Genomic DNA, 15,814 nt, shown 5'->3' with positions numbered 1-15,814 from the left:
TTATATGGAGCATGCTCTGTGGTTCATGGTAGTACAAAACAATTACAATAGTAACATGAATGATCATCTAGCACAGATCACCATAACATAGTAATAATGAAAATATTTGAAATATTGCAAGAATTACCAAAATGTGACAAAGAGACACCAAGTGAGCATATGCTGTTGGTAAAATTGTGCCGATAGACTTGGTTGATGCAGGCTTGCCACAAATCTTCAATTTGTAGAAAATGTAGTAGCTGCAAAGCATGAGAAAGTGAAAGGCAATAAAACAAGGTGTACCTGCACCTGCTGCTTTGCTGCACACCTGTGCCCTGGCTCTGGAACTCCTCCTAGAATTTTTGAGAACTCAGGTGTTCAACCCTTTCTGCTCTCTGATACTGTGCATTAAACTTGTGCTTGCATTAAACTCATGTGTCTTATCCTTGAGATGCATTTTTCCCTCAGGAGGTTTCACTTTCCCTATCAAATCTCCAAATGTTCCTCAATGTAGCTAAAACCTTAATCTCAAGCTGGAAACTTTGAAGTAGCTAAACATTTGCAGTCATGAAATCCTGTGACTTTATTTTTTTTATTCAGAGGATTCTTTGCCAATTAATTTTTTGCCTATTAATTTTTAAGTCATTAACTGAACTAGAAAATATTCTCCAGATTCTCCTGGCCCCTACTTATGAATAATTAGACACAACATCTATTTAAATCCTTCATTAAGTACTCTTAAAGTCTAGGATTTGTTAGAGGAAAACAGTAACTCAGTTCTACCAGAAAATCATAAAACTAATAAGTAGTTATTTACATGTGCATGAATCTTTATTGATTTTTTAACAGGTGTATATGGGTTCAGGATGTAAATTGAGCAGATTCTATCAATAACTACTTGAAATTTCAGAAATGAAATAAAATTTCCTATTAATAAATGCAAGCTTTGCTACTATAACAAAACCCAAGTAATTGCAGGATCAGTGATGAGGGTCTTATGCCTGCGAGTGAGACATATTTAGAGATTATAAAGAAGACTTTAGTAGGAAATGTATAGGAGTATTTAACAAAGATTTGCAAAGATACAGCTTATTTTTTTCTGTTAAAGAATGTCTTGGACAACCTCAAGACTAAAGCATGTGGCAGTCTGATGCCATCAATAATGAATAGCAATTGTTATTCATACTCAGTTCCTTATCAGTCTCATGTATGGATAACCATGGCAGAATAGCCCATGACTACTCTTTCTTAAGAGTGATTATTTAGGTAATGGTTTGCTTTGTTTCCCTTTTTACCCCTCTCTCCACACCAGTTATCTCAGCCTCACAGCATAAAGGAGGGACAAGTCCCATGACTGAAAGGGACTTGCTGTTTGGGAGTGGACGGCGATGGATGGACAGGGATACAGGAAGCCCGTCTTGAGGCGTTCTCTCCTTAGCACCATAGACCATCATAGGCTGATTACTGGCACCTCAAGCCCTAGGCCCCCAGTGTGGACCTGTCCCCAATCTCAGGTGCCCTGATTCCCTATATGTCAGGCTCGGTGTGATCAAGTCTCTTCGCTGGTTTTCTGTTCATTCTGTGCTCTCACTCACTGGATCCTCACTTGCTGACTGCCTACTTGGACCTCTGAGGATCTGTTCTTTTCCTCCTGAGTGCATTAAAGCAGTTTATGACCTTTGTGTCTTAGCTCTCTGACTCTTCAATCTTAGAAGCACTTTTCTGATATATGATCTCCTTGGTCATGTCACCAAAAAGGGACTTCTTCTGCTTGTACCTTAAGACTGCACTCTGAGCCGCTACTATTCAGCCCTGAGGGGCTTATTAGACTCTGAAAATCAACTTATCACTCCAAGTTCTCTCAGCTGCTGTTTAAACCCTGCTGATAATGGTTTAGTTCTTATTACTCTGTTTTCATCTTGTCAGTGAGGTTAATTTCACTGGCTACATTACATGTAGGGTAAGCTGGATTTGGGGATTAGGTTGCCTGAGTTTGAATCTTGTCTACTGGTTATTAGCTGTTAGGCCATGGACAGCTCACTGAACGGCTGTAAGCCTCAATTTTCTTATCTATAAAATGGGCTAATGATAGTATCAGCCTCATGAATGATTGTAAATATTCACTTAGGTAACATATGTGAAGTTCACTGCACAGTGCCAGACACATTATAAATATCCATAAATGTAACTTATTATAATTATGAATAAATGATTGTGATACTGAAAGATTCACAGCTGCCCTTCAGAAAAGTCTGATCCCTGTGTTCTGCTGACTGTTAATATTTTATTATTATTGCATTCTTAAATTATAAGGTGATTTAGGAGGGAAAAACATGGCCTCTATGCAAAAGACTGAAAGCTTACAAATCTAGAGTAATATAATAGTTTAATTTTTTGCACCTCTTCAATAACTGTCTCTTGTGTGGGTAATGTAATTACCAGTGGAAAAATGAGTAAGAACTCAAACTCAATAAATTACATTTTCTTTGAATTTCTTTGCTTATATTCTAAGGGAATAGGACTTTGAATTTTGAAACACTTTTTTGCCACTTTATTTTTTAACTGCTAAGACATGACATAGTATGCATTTTAATGTATTCATTCATGTCCAGTTTCAACAAAACTGGGTGGGAATTAGTACCCCATAATTCATGCACTAGGGTGTCTTATTACAATTATAAAATTTTATTATAAATTTTTTTAATATTTATATTGTTAATTAAATGATGATGAATCTTCATAAATTCTGAACAGAGAATTATGGTCCATTTGTCCCTGTTCAGACTTATTAGCCAATCAGAATATTTGATTTCTCTTTCTAACATGTCTGGATGTTTGATGGTAAAGTTTGCAGATGTTGCTATCCTTTCCATGCCTCTGGCATCTCTGAAGAAAGACTCTCAAAGCAGTTTACCTGCATTGAGATTATTATAAGGTGGTCGTTTTCTTGGGGGAATTTTTAGAGCACCTGTGATTATTAAAAAATCAACACTCCTTTTGAGTTTCAGTTTCTAAAGAGATTTCTACACTAGAGAGGGTAACCACAAAACAGCATTTGTATCCGGATATAGGCATTTCTGCCCTCCTGCATACACATATACATATAGTCGCTAAAGCTGTTGTGATGAGACATTAAATGATGATATAATGATCATCTGAGCAGCAATAGAAAGGGAGATGAGAAACCCCGAGAATGATCTAGACCTGCACTGTCCAATAATGTAGCCACTAGCCACATGTGGCTATCAAGCACTTGACATGTGGATGGTGTGACTGAGGAAATAAATTTTAAATTTTATTTACTTTAATTAATATTTAAATTTAGGCCAGGAATGATGGCTCACGCCTGTAATCCCAGCACTTCGGGAGGCCAAGGCAGGTGGATCACGAGGTCAGGAGTGCAAGACCAGCCTGGCCAAGATGGTGAAACCTCATCTCTACTAGAAATACAAAAATCAGCCAGGCATGGTGGTGGGTGCCTGTAATCCCAGCTACTCGGGAGGCTGAGGCAGAGAATTGCTTGAACCTAGGAGGCGGAGGTTTCCATGAGCCGAGACCGTGTCACTGCACTCCAGCCTGGGGGACAGAACGAGACTCTGTCTCAAAAAAAAAAAAAAATAAATAAATAAAAATAAATAAATAAATAAATAAATAAATAAATAAAGATTTAAATAACAATTGAATTTTACAAAATTCAGTTCCTCAGTCACACTAGCTCCATTTTGTTAAAATAATTAATTGGGAGGCCATCAGACTGAGGCAACTCCAGCACCCCGGGATCTTACCTAAGCAAATTGAAACCCAACTCACTGTAAATGGTCATGTGCTAGGAAAATGAAACTTACATTTAATCAATGAGGAACCACCAACTAACTTCTAACTAGGGATTTCTGCTAGATTGATTAAAATAAGGTTACTGCTCCACTTTAGCCAAACACAATTTTTTTTCTTTTTCTTTTTTGCCTCGCTTCTGAATTCACCTTATACAAATTTTCTCCTCATGCCCCTTTTCCAAAGCCCTGAACTTCTAGTGGTCTGGTGCTGCCTGATTCATGGACTGCTATTTGCTCAAATAAACTCTTTAATATTTTAATGTGCCTCAGTTATCTCTTAGCAATTTTAATTGCCCAGTAATCACGTGTGCCTGGCTACTGGCTTTCAGACTGAGTAGTGCAGATATAGAACATTTCCATCATCACAGAATGTTCTATTGGACAGCACTCATCTTCACAAGCAAGGGGGATGTTAAGAAGACGTAATTGTCTTTCCTCTTTTGGTTCCACATTATCTTGTCTCCAGGCATTCTCAACACTGGAGAAATGCAGGATTCAGAAAAAGGGGGAGGGAATGACAACATAAAATTTAGAAATGAGCTTTGTGGTGGACAGTTGTAGCTAAAGCACTGGGAGAAGAAGCCGAGGAGGGTTCTATTGCAAGAGGGCTGCAACATCTTCCAGCCTCTGGGATGTTTGTTGCTGATCGTTGGAGTTGTGAATTTAGTGAAAGACTGCAATGGTAGCTGTATTAAAGAAGAGAAGGCCTGTCAAAAATAATGCCAGAGGTGGAAATGTTTTCATATTTTTCTCTCACACTGTGCTTTTGCCTGGGAAGAAAAATCCTGGAACCCAAACATCATCTCGTTTGTTTATTTTTTTTCTCAAACTTTAATGTGCATGTGAATCACTCAATAATATTGTTAAAAAGCAGCTTCCTATTTAGTAGGTCTGAAGTGCAGCCTGCATTTCTGAGAAGCTCTCACATGATACAGATGATCAAGGACCACACTTTGAGTTGCAAGGCTCTAGAATGTCTAGAAACATTCAGAACTTCTGTATAAGCATTGTCCTAATTACTGGTTCAAACATAGGAGGTTACACCTTTCCAGAAACCAATGTGCCTTTAGTTTCAAACTCAGACTAGGGAAATTTGTCTGTGAGTAGAGGTAGAGGAAGTCTGTTGTTTTTGGAGAAATGAGGCTTGTTACCTCTAATCCCAAGACTGGTGTGAATACGTTCTGATGTACTCACACAAAAGTATGGGAATATTTAAAAATTGAGGAGCCTTGATCCATAGAAAAAATTCAGTCAAATTTATTACATAAACAAAAAGCAAGTCACATATGTGTTTCCGTATTGTTGTGACTATTTTTGTAACACTAAGCCTTTGAACAGAAAGCAGTTTCTATCTGATACTATGATTTAGAGCTAGTTGGAGAAGGAATCGATTGTAGGTAGAGGCCAGCTATTGATCAGAAAAAGGAATGGGGAACTGGAATGTTTCTCAAATAGAGAAAAATTCAGAATTAGAAGCCAGAGGCAGGGAAATTACTGTTTGGAAAAATACAATCAGGAGTTTTCATAATATCTAGATGCACTGTGGGGCTTTTCAGCTCCTGATACAGATGGAGGGGCTGGGAATATTAAGGAGCAGAGGATCTGGAAGGAATGAGGTATCTCTGTTCCTTGGTTAAGTACTGCCAAGCAAGCAGGGTCTGCAGATCAAGTGAAGCTGCCTGAGAGGATCGTTGAACCGCAACAAAGTCTAAGGCGTCATTGTGCGTACATGCCAGGAAGATTTAGACATGAAACTACAAGTCCCTGCTCAGTTATTCCTGCTCTTACCTAGAGGAGAATCAAGACCAAGTTGAGTAGAAACCTAATGTTCCAGGCATCTACACGAGGTTCATGCCTTGCTTAGTTGTTTTTGAAATAAAGAGTTCAATGTTTATGGGAAAATCAAAATCAAGAGAAGTATGCCCTCTAGATTTCTCATTTATTCATGCTCATGGGAAGCTGAGATGTGTATTTGTTTTATTTGATGCATAGCAATCAGTCTAGAAACCCTTTTCTATTTGGTGGCAATTACCTAAAATTACAGGAGTATGTCAGGGAGGAAATAAAGTGTCTAATGAATACTAGTCATAAAAACAACAAATAAAAAAGAAACAAAAGTATTTACATCTTAAAAGTTACAGCAAACAATTCAAAGAATATAACACTGTAGAAAAGTATGTATTTCATGTTAGGATAGTAGTCTGGTTCTCTGGTTTAATAGAAAGAGGACTCCACTGCCAGTTAGAAGACCTATTGTCCACCATAAAAGAAAATCAGCAACATCGAAGAGAGTTGATATACTGTATAAAGGATGTAACAAAACAAATGGCCTTAAATCATTGCAGATTCTAACTCCATCTACTCTTCCATTTGTGGGAGCGGCTTGCTCAGATGTTACAATTTAGGTGTATGTGTTGCTGATCTAACTGTGACCCCTCAAGAGGAGGTAAAGGAGGTTCTGCAACATCTTCTGGGTTTCCACCTTCCCTGGACCTCCTTTTCTTCTCTTCTTCCTCTTTCTTCCTCAGGTAATTCCCAAATTCTCTGTCTTCCTCTCATATTAGCCCTACTTTTTTCTTTTCCCCATTGCACTTATTTTCCTATACTGTAAAATTACTTGTTACATTTCTTTTTCATTGTCTCTCTCCCTCAAGAATATAAACTGCTTAACAGCAGGGTTCTTTGTCTCCTCTCTTCACTGATGAATCCTGAGCATGTGAGCAGTACCAGGCACAGAACAGATGTCTGGTAAATGCCTGCTGAATGAATGAACAATGGTTTTCCCATGAGATGGGACCTGGGTGTCAGTGTTCTTATAGAGTACAAGTGGCAATGTGGCCTCGGTCTGATCACCCAGGGGACTGGTCACTTCTTTTGCCTTTTCTTTCTCAGCAAGGTGGTATTCATTTTTACATGGTCAGGGCATAGTGGGAGATGCTGATGTTTGATAGTTTGAGGATTAGCTTCAGCTCTTTCTTTTTCTTTTCTTTTTAAACACACAAACACTAAGCCACAGACTTGTATGTTTTTGTTTTCACTTTTGATTGTGTGTGTGTGTTTGAAAAAGAGAAACACATGGACACTTAACTTTTTTCCAACAGAATTCTTTAAACAGAATCTGAATGAATACTATCTTGTTTTGTCCATAATTTACCATGTATCCTTATGCATGTCAAATCTGTTTCTGGGCCTCAGCTTTCTCAGTTCTGACATCCTGTTTCTTTTGTTCTTACATCATCTATTCTTTTGATATGTTTTTCTGTTTTCCGACTCCCCCTTTGACCTCTCCTTCCCCAACTTTCTATTTCCATATTTTCTATTACCTTCCAATTTCCACTGTGTCCCCAGTGGAGATTTATTTACTTATTCATTAAATTTTCCTTAAATGGAATGAGGCTAATTTCTCACTATAGCATTTGGAACCTCCCCATAGGTTTCCTGTGATACCTTGGATGTCATTAACATTGTAGGCTTACTTGCCAGCCCACTTCCTTCTGACTTCTGCTACCATCACTCCATCAAAACGGCTCTTACCCAGGTCGTCAATTTCCTCTGTGTTGCTAAGTTTAGTGAATGCTTATTGGTCCTTACTTGTAAGACCTCCTAGTGTCTATAACATTGTTAACCTGCCTTTCCTTTGGTTTCTATGATGAGAGCTCCTTTTCCTGGATTTCTTCCCATCACGTGGACATTTACTTCCCAGTCTTTCAAATCTATATCCTTTGTTAGACTTCTATTCTGAGCTCTAGACATGCATATCCCACAGCCAATTTGACATTCAAACTTGGATGCCTTTCTAATATTCATCAACTAACATGCCCCAAACTGAACTTCGGACCTCCTACATGGTTCTCTATTTCTCATAGTGTTACTAATATCCACCTAATTGCCTAAACTAGAAACTGGAGTATGACCCTTGATTCTTCCCTCTCCATCACCTTTCACATCCAACCAACCACCAAATCCTATCCAGTCTTCTTGAATCTGATGACTTCTCTTTGTCTCCACTGCCAAGACTTTAGTCAAAGTCATCATCATCTCTCAACTGAATGCCTGAGAAGTCTCTCTAACTTACACCTCTGTCTCCAGTCTAGCCCCTATCCAATATATAGCCAATTCTTGTTATTCGTGTAGTTATGTTCTATAAAGTATCTGCAAACACTGAATTAGCTAATACTGAATTATGAAAAAAAATGTGGTTGGGTTTGTGCAAGCCTCTGGTCAACATTTTCAACTGATCAATATATATGCTTATTTTATGTGTGCTTCCTTAAAGACATCTTATTTAATATATATTGTTGAATCATTAATAATGCACTCATGGCCAATGGCACCATAACTCATGCCTGAAAGAAACTTATCTGACACATGAACTTTCTTTATAAGGCACATCACAGCCTTCTTGCTCTTATGAACATTAGACAGCACTTTAACACTGTGTTTAGGGGTCATTTAAAGAGTGAAATCACCAATATGAAGCACAAAAATGTGAAGAAATGTGGTACTAAACAGACCACAAAAAGAACACGTTACAGTATGAGGCTGGAGACACAAAGGCAGACTGTTACCTTGTTCAATTTTAACTGAAAAGGTGCTTTCTGGGCAACTTAAACTTTTTGTCAAAAGATCTTGAAAGTGCCATGAGTGTTGATTTGGGGGTAACAAGTAAATGTTAGTGAGTAGGAAACTTTGCAAATATGGAATCTGCAAATAATGAGGAGTGACTGTACTATTAACTTGTACCCTGAAGTATTGCACTTAAACCCAAACCTCATGTCACTCTTCTGGGTGAAACCTTTAAATGACTGCACATCACCATTAGGGTTAAGTCCAAACCCCTAAATGTGCCCTGTTCTTGTCTTTTCATTCTCATCTCTTATAGATCCCTCCTTCATGCTTTCTCATCAAACTGAAGTTTTCTCAATTTTTTATTCAATTCAGTATCAATCCTCTCCAACCTTTGAGCTCTTATAGAGCTTTTTCTTCTTCCTTCCTCCTTTCTCAGCTTCCTCTTTTGTATTTTTAGGTTTTAATTTGTTACTTCTTCCTAAAGCTATCTCCGAACTTCATAGACAAGATCTCCTGCCTCATGCTCTTGCCACATGGTTGTCTGACGACGTAATATTTATCACACTTTTTGGGGGTAGCTGTCTGACTTTCTTACAAGATTACACATTGAGCAGGAACCAAGTCTACCCTTTTTATTGTTTGTGCTATACTGTACAGTAAGCACTGTACCTAGAACATAATAGGCACAGTATGTGTTGAATGGAGGCAGGAATAAGTATTCATTTTGGTGTCTCTTTCATCAAGAGAGTTATAAGCACTTTGAAAACAAAGAGAGGATATTTTCCTCTTTGTATCTAAATTGCCTGGCACAATGCCTGCCCATAGTACATGCTTGATACATATCTATTGCATGAAAACAACACTTTAAACATGTCAAATAGTATACAACCTGATTATAGGCAAAATAGCGCTTGATAGTAATTGAGCATTGAGTTTCTTATGAAAATTCTTTGCAAAATAAAAAGATAGAGTGAAACTGCTTCCATTAAACAGATTGGAAATATTCCCACTACCGCAGACTATGCACAGAAAAGTACCAGACATTCCCCAGGCCCCTGGGCAGGTGCTCACACACCTCTAGGGCAACCCTACCCTTCTTCAAAGCACAACCATTGGGTTAGAATAGTGAAGCAGTTAGCAGATGAAAACCATGCTTTATTAAAAAGAAAAAAAGGAAAAAAGGATGTGAAAGGTAAAGCAGGCTGGCCAGTTCATTATAATTGCTTACTATTTCCCTATTGCATCTTAAAAACGTTAAATTTCAAGGGGCAGCTTTTTAATTTGGTGTAATTTTCTGAGGCAGCACTGAACATAAAGATTGCTCAGAGGACCCAGTTTCCCGCCAACTCTTGCTGATACTGAGGAGCCATGTGCAAGTGTCTGAGTTCAAATTTAACTTCAATCATTGAAAAACAAAAACAAAAACAAAAAAACCAGGCGGAGTTGAGCTTCACCATGAGCAAAAGCTGTTCTGCTTTCCCAGTGTGGGATCACTGCACAGCAAGTGGGAAGAAATGAGAATACCTGCCGTGGGGATTTGAGAGGGAAATTGATTGCACACATTTAAATAGATGGGGTGAAGATTTTTCCCTGACAGTAAAACCCATGAATTCTAAGATGAAGAATTTAAGAACAAATGCTTTCAGGTGGACACTGAGACGAACTGTGAACTTTCTTTTAACCTCCTCAATCAGGGTATCTTGGGTGCAAGCCAGGAAGTTTCCCAAACTATTGGGAAAACTGTAAGTTCAGGGCAAAAGGTGATGCTGAATCCTGCTGTGTGGATTGGTAACTCTGCCGTTTGCAGCAGAGACTGCCTCTTCCAGAGGGAACTCATCTGGAAGGCTGTGGAATCTTGGCTCTGGGCCCACTCATTTATTGGTCAGCTGGAGAAGGTGATGGAAAATGTGCCTTGGGAAAACACAGATGGGTATGTGAACCAACAACGTTGTGCTTAACCCTTCCTGGCCTAATAAGCGAGTGGTTCTCACAATGTGGTCCTAGAAGCAGCATCAGCACCACCCAGGCACATGTGAGAAATGCACATTCTTAGGCCCAGGCTGATCCCAGATGGACTGAATCAGGAACTCTTGGAGGTGGGGCCCAGCAATATGTGTTTTAAGAAGCCCTCTAGGTGATTCTGGGCACACCAAAATTGGACAACTTCTCACCTAAAATCCTGAGAGAACATGAGGAAGATTTTTCACCCAAAAGAATACAACTGTAACTTGGAGTCAATCTGGCACTCATGTTAATAAAGATGGGAAAAGACAGATAGTCACCTTTTTGGAGGAGATTTGGCAACATTGGCATCATCATAAGTACCAGGTAGTATTTGAAAAGGTCAGTATACTAGTAACCTGTTGCTCTAAAATTGGCACATAGTGAACAGCCACAGCATCTCAGTGACATGCAACAGTAGACGGGTTTTCTTCTATATCAGCAAGGACAGGTTTTCTTCTATATCTTATCGCCTAAGCTCCCTCTTGAGTCTGAGTGCTGGTTCACCTAGTTTGGGCTTATGTGGAGTGACTGCTTTGTTCCACACATCTGTTCTCCTTTCCCTGGGACCCACCGGCAACACAGGCATGTCCTCTTCATGGTAATGGCAGAAATAGGAGAGAACAAGCAGAAACCGGGACCTCAAGGCCTGGGCCTGGAGTTGGAACATCTGTCTGATCCATCTCATTCTATTGGCCCAAGCAAGTCTGTGTCCAAGCCCAGATGGAAAAGAGATTTGCCTCTGTAGTGAAAGCAACTGCAAAGTCATAGGGCAAAGGGCGTGGCTATAGGTTGGGGTACAGGATGGGGGCCTGTTATGCAATCAACCATAGTGAACAAGCTTCTCTTTGCATTTATTAGCAGTATATGCACAACAAAACCCAAATGTGAATTTGACTTAAGAGGAAAAAAAATGTATCCTTCATTCTTGTCCCCAAAATAATACTAATTTTAGTTGGATCAACTAACTGTGTGATTCTCAATGAAGATATGTTAAGTCAGATTAATCATGTAAATAATTAGCAGAAGAATAAAAGAAAAAGTCATCGTTTTTAAAAACTCTGAATAAATTGATATATTTAAGCCACTTTGTTTCTCAATAGTATATCAAATCTAATTCTTAAAAACAAACCTGTGGGGGCTGGGTGTGGTGGCTCACACCTGGAATCCCAGCACTTTGGCAGGTGGATCACTTGAGGTCAGGAGTTCGAGACCAGCCTGGCCAACATGGCAAAACCCTGTCTCTACTAAAAATACAAAAATTAGCCAGGCATGGTAGTGCACGTCTGTAGTCCCAGTTACTCAGGAGGCTGAGGCAGGAGAATTGCTTGAACCCGGGAGGCAGAGGTTGCAGTGAGCCGAGATCACATCACTATACTCCAACCTGGGCAACAGAGTGAGAATCTGTCTCAAACCCAAAAGCAAACAAACCCGTGGATCAGATCTTACCTACCATGGATTTTCATTGGTAAATAAACTGTTGGTATTCTGTATCTGCAAGGAGTCATCTGATATGCATGTCTGTTTGTTAAACTAGATTTTACTACAGCTTTTTGGGGTTGGTTTAAAGACTGTATTAGCACTGCATTCCTAATTAACTGCTGACACAAATACTAAGGGGGCAAGAGTGTTGCCCACAGCTTGCCTGCAGTTACCAGGTGTAATTATGCACAGAGTAGAGATTCAAATCAAGAATAAATCAGTTTCTGGAAACATGCTGTAAGCACTCAGTGTATTGCCCTGCCATTTCCCCCATTAGCGTTTTTGAGGCATGCACCCAATAGAAGAAATAGCAGGTAGCTACTGTTTAGCTGAATTTAACCTCTGAATATAAGCATTTCTCCATGTTGTTGGCCAAACATAGAATTTTCTTTTTGCTTTTCACGTGTAATGGGAATACAATGATTTCTTCTCATTGCCAAGTCTTAGCTGAAGGAAACCTCAGATAATTTTGAAAACTCTCTTATTTTACCAGTTAACAGACATGGCCTAAAACAGTGATATAACTGTTTAAAGTCATCCAATTGGTTAGGGAGGGCTAACCAGAGAAGCTCGGTTTTCTTACCACACTACACTTTTCATTTGGGAAATGGGGAGTGTTCATGGTTTGATGAATCAAGTGCAGTATAGGGAGCAGAGTGTTATGGTCTATAGACATTAGTGGGATTCAATTTTCCTGTTTGTTGAATGAGAATTATGCTTGTTATGTTCTTAGAATGTTTGGGTCATGAGCAAGTTCTTTTCAAAATAAATAATTTTATTTTGGAGAAATAAAGCAATTTGGGGAAAATTGCCACTGGCCAGTCCTTTTAAATCAATTCATAGGATCAGTAGACTCTAGTACTGAGGTGGGATACGCTAAGGATAGAGCGAGAGATAGAGCTCAGTGACTTTTTCAACAACTAGAGTTATTTGCTTAATTATACATTTTATTTTTTTGAAAAAGACCTTCGAGGTACAATATGAGCAGGGAGTAGGGTGAGGACTTCTCTCAGCACCCATCACCAAGTACTCTCAGGGTACTAGCAGGCCCCCATGAAATAGGTGCTGCCCAGAAGCCCATGCCTAAAATTTGCTTGGGATTCATCTCTTCCCTTTCTTTTTTATGATGCTGAACCAGAGGGTAAAAAGATAAAGAATTGCACAGCCTGGCACGTGAATGCTTCCCCACTGCGTGCTGCTGTTGTGGGGAGGAAGTAGCAGCCGCCAACCGCTGTTTTATTAATAATGAGGCATTCACATAAATTCCATGCAAAATTGATTTTTGACTGTTATATAAGAATCAAATACCAGGCTTTAAAAAGTAATTGAGAAATCTATTTGTAATTTACTTTGCCTATAAGAACCCGCTGTCCTCATAAACAATTTTACAGTATTTTCCCCCCTGTTAAACAGTCATTTTTTACACATCTGTTTGGCCCCTTTTGCATGACATGCAGTCAGGAGGTGTAATGAATACAGGTTTGAAACAACATGTGGCCACCATTTCTTTCAGTTTCATCTTCAAGGGGATCTCTTGCAAGTTGTGATATCATTTTCATCACAGTACAAGTGAAGTATGTTAATGGCTAATTATCTGACACTGGGTGTTGAATGATGAGTCATAACTATGCTTTCTGGTGGTAGGAAAGCATGATGAAAAAGCTAAGTAATGAAAAAAGAAAAAAAACCCAAACCAACGAACCCAAACAGTCTGTTTCTCACTTGTCTGTAAATGCCTTAAGGGCTATGGTCAAATGGAAAGGTCTCCCGTTACAAAGTGTTTCTCTGGGAACCTATTTAATATTCAGCAGTCCTGTACATATTCAACTCTACCAAAAGTATTTTAAAGTGTAATTGATTTATTTCTAATTTTTCTTAAGACGGAAATTAGATGGACAAGAAAAGTTTTAAAAGACATAGGTAATGTTACATATTTTGGCTTTACTTCTATTTTCTAAGGATTATTTCTCAGAAGAGAACATGCTTCTGTTCTTATTCTAGGACTTTTTTTTCCAAAAGAAATCCCTTAAAAAGAAAAACAAATCCCTAGTATGTTTAAAAAAATCCATTCCCCATAATTTTGAGATACATTTCACATAAGGTAAAATTCTAAGTGAATAGTTTAATAGATTTTGCTAATTGTATACAGCTGCATAACCACTGCCATGGTCAAATTAGAACATTTCCATCACCCTAGAAGTTCCTTTGTACCCCTACAGTCAATATATTCCCCCAACTCTTGGCCCCAGCCAACCAACTACTGATCTGCTTTTTGTTGCTATGGTTTTGCCTTTCCTAGAATTTCATATAGACAGGATCATGGTATGTAGCCCTTTGTGTTTACCTTTTTTCACTTAGTATAATATTTTTGAGATTCACCTATGTTGTCGAGTGTACTAATATTTTGTTTCTTTTAGAGTAATACTCCATTGGATATACCACAATTTATTTATCCATTCACTAGTTAATAGATACTTGGGTTGCTTTCAGTTTTGACGATTATGAATAATGCTCCTATAAACATTGATGTAAAAGTTTTGCGTGGACACGTTTTTATCTCTCTTGGGTAAATATCTAGCATAAAGATTGCTGGGTCACATGGCTTGTATATGTTTAACTATATAAGAAATAGTACCATTTTATACTTTCACACAGTCAATGTATGAGAGTTCAAGTTGCCCTACCTCTTCACCCATCCTTGATATTCTCAAGTGCGTAGTAAGTAGCTCATTATGGTTTTAATTGACATTTCCCTCATAATTTGTGATGTAGATCATCTTTTCATGTGCTTATTGGAATTTGTATAACTTCTTTTGTAAAGAGTCTCTTCAAATCTTTTCCCCATTTTATTGGGCTCTTGCCTTCTTAAGTTGTAAGTATCTTTTATGTATTCTGGATACAAGCCTTTTTGTCAGATATGTTTTGCATATCTATTATTTCAGTCTGGCTTGCCTTTTTTAACAGTTTTTTTCTGAAGAGCAAAAGCTTTTACTTTTGAAAAAGTTTGTAAATATTTTTCCTTATGAGTTGTACTTTTGGTGTCCTGTTTAAAAATGCCTTTCCTAACTGTGGCTACGAATATTTTCTCTTATATTTTCTACCAGAAATGTAATAGTGTTAGCTCTTACTGTTTAGGACTATGATGTATTTTGTGTTAGCTTTTAAAATATGTTGTAAGGTTGTTTTCTTCCCCTCTAGATATTTAGTTGTTGCAGCACTATTTTGCTGATTTTCCAATTTAGTTTTGTTCACATCTTTGTCAAAAATCAACCATATAACTTTGGATTTATTTCTGGACTCTCTATTCTGTTCCATGAATCTATAGGTCTATCCTTGCCTCAGTGCTACACTGTCTTGATGATCGTAGCTTTCTTGTAAGTCTTAGAATCGAGTGGAATAATAAATCCTTTAACCTTATTATTCTTTTTCTAATTGTTTTGGCTATTCTAGGTCCTTTCCATTTCCATATACATTTTAGCATCTGCTTTTCAATTTCTTCAAAGAAACCTGCTAGGATTTTGATTGAGATTGCATTTAATTTACAAATCAATTTAGGAAGAATTTATTTAGAAAATTAAATATATTTTAAATGACTACTAAAATTATAAACACATGTGCTTGCTTCAGCAGCACATATACTAAAATTGGAATAATACAGAGAAGATTAGCATGTCCCCTGTGCAAGAATGACATGGAATTCGTGAAGCATTCCGTATTTTTAAAAACTCAGTATTACCGATTGTTAGATAAATGCAGATCAAAGCCACAGTGAAATACCATCTCATGCCAGTCAGAATGGCTGTAATTAAAAAGTCAAAGAATAACAGATGCTGGTGAGGTTGCAGAGAAAAGGGAACACTTACATACTATTGGTGGGAGTATAAATTAGTTCAACCATTGTGGAAAAAGCAATGTGGCAATTTGTGAAAGAGCTGAAAGGAGAACTACCA

The 15,814-nt window shown here is 38.1% G+C and overlaps 1 non-coding gene across 1 annotated transcript; it reads left to right on the top strand.

Moving 5' to 3' along the window:
• Positions 1–15,478: 15,478 nt before the first annotated feature.
• Positions 15,479–15,584, top strand: LOC129032352 (U6 spliceosomal RNA). The gene has a single exon (XR_008501342.1). It is a non-coding gene; the product is annotated as a U6 spliceosomal RNA (small nuclear RNA).
• The last annotated feature ends 230 nt before the right edge of the window (positions 15,585–15,814 follow it).

The sequence above is a fragment of the Pongo pygmaeus genome, chromosome 11 (genome assembly GCF_028885625.2).
Source record: "Pongo pygmaeus isolate AG05252 chromosome 11, NHGRI_mPonPyg2-v2.0_pri, whole genome shotgun sequence".
Lineage (NCBI taxonomy): Eukaryota > Metazoa > Chordata > Mammalia > Primates > Hominidae > Pongo > Pongo pygmaeus.
The sequence above is the reverse complement of the archived record's forward strand: the minus strand, read 5'-3'. Positions and strand labels throughout refer to the sequence as shown.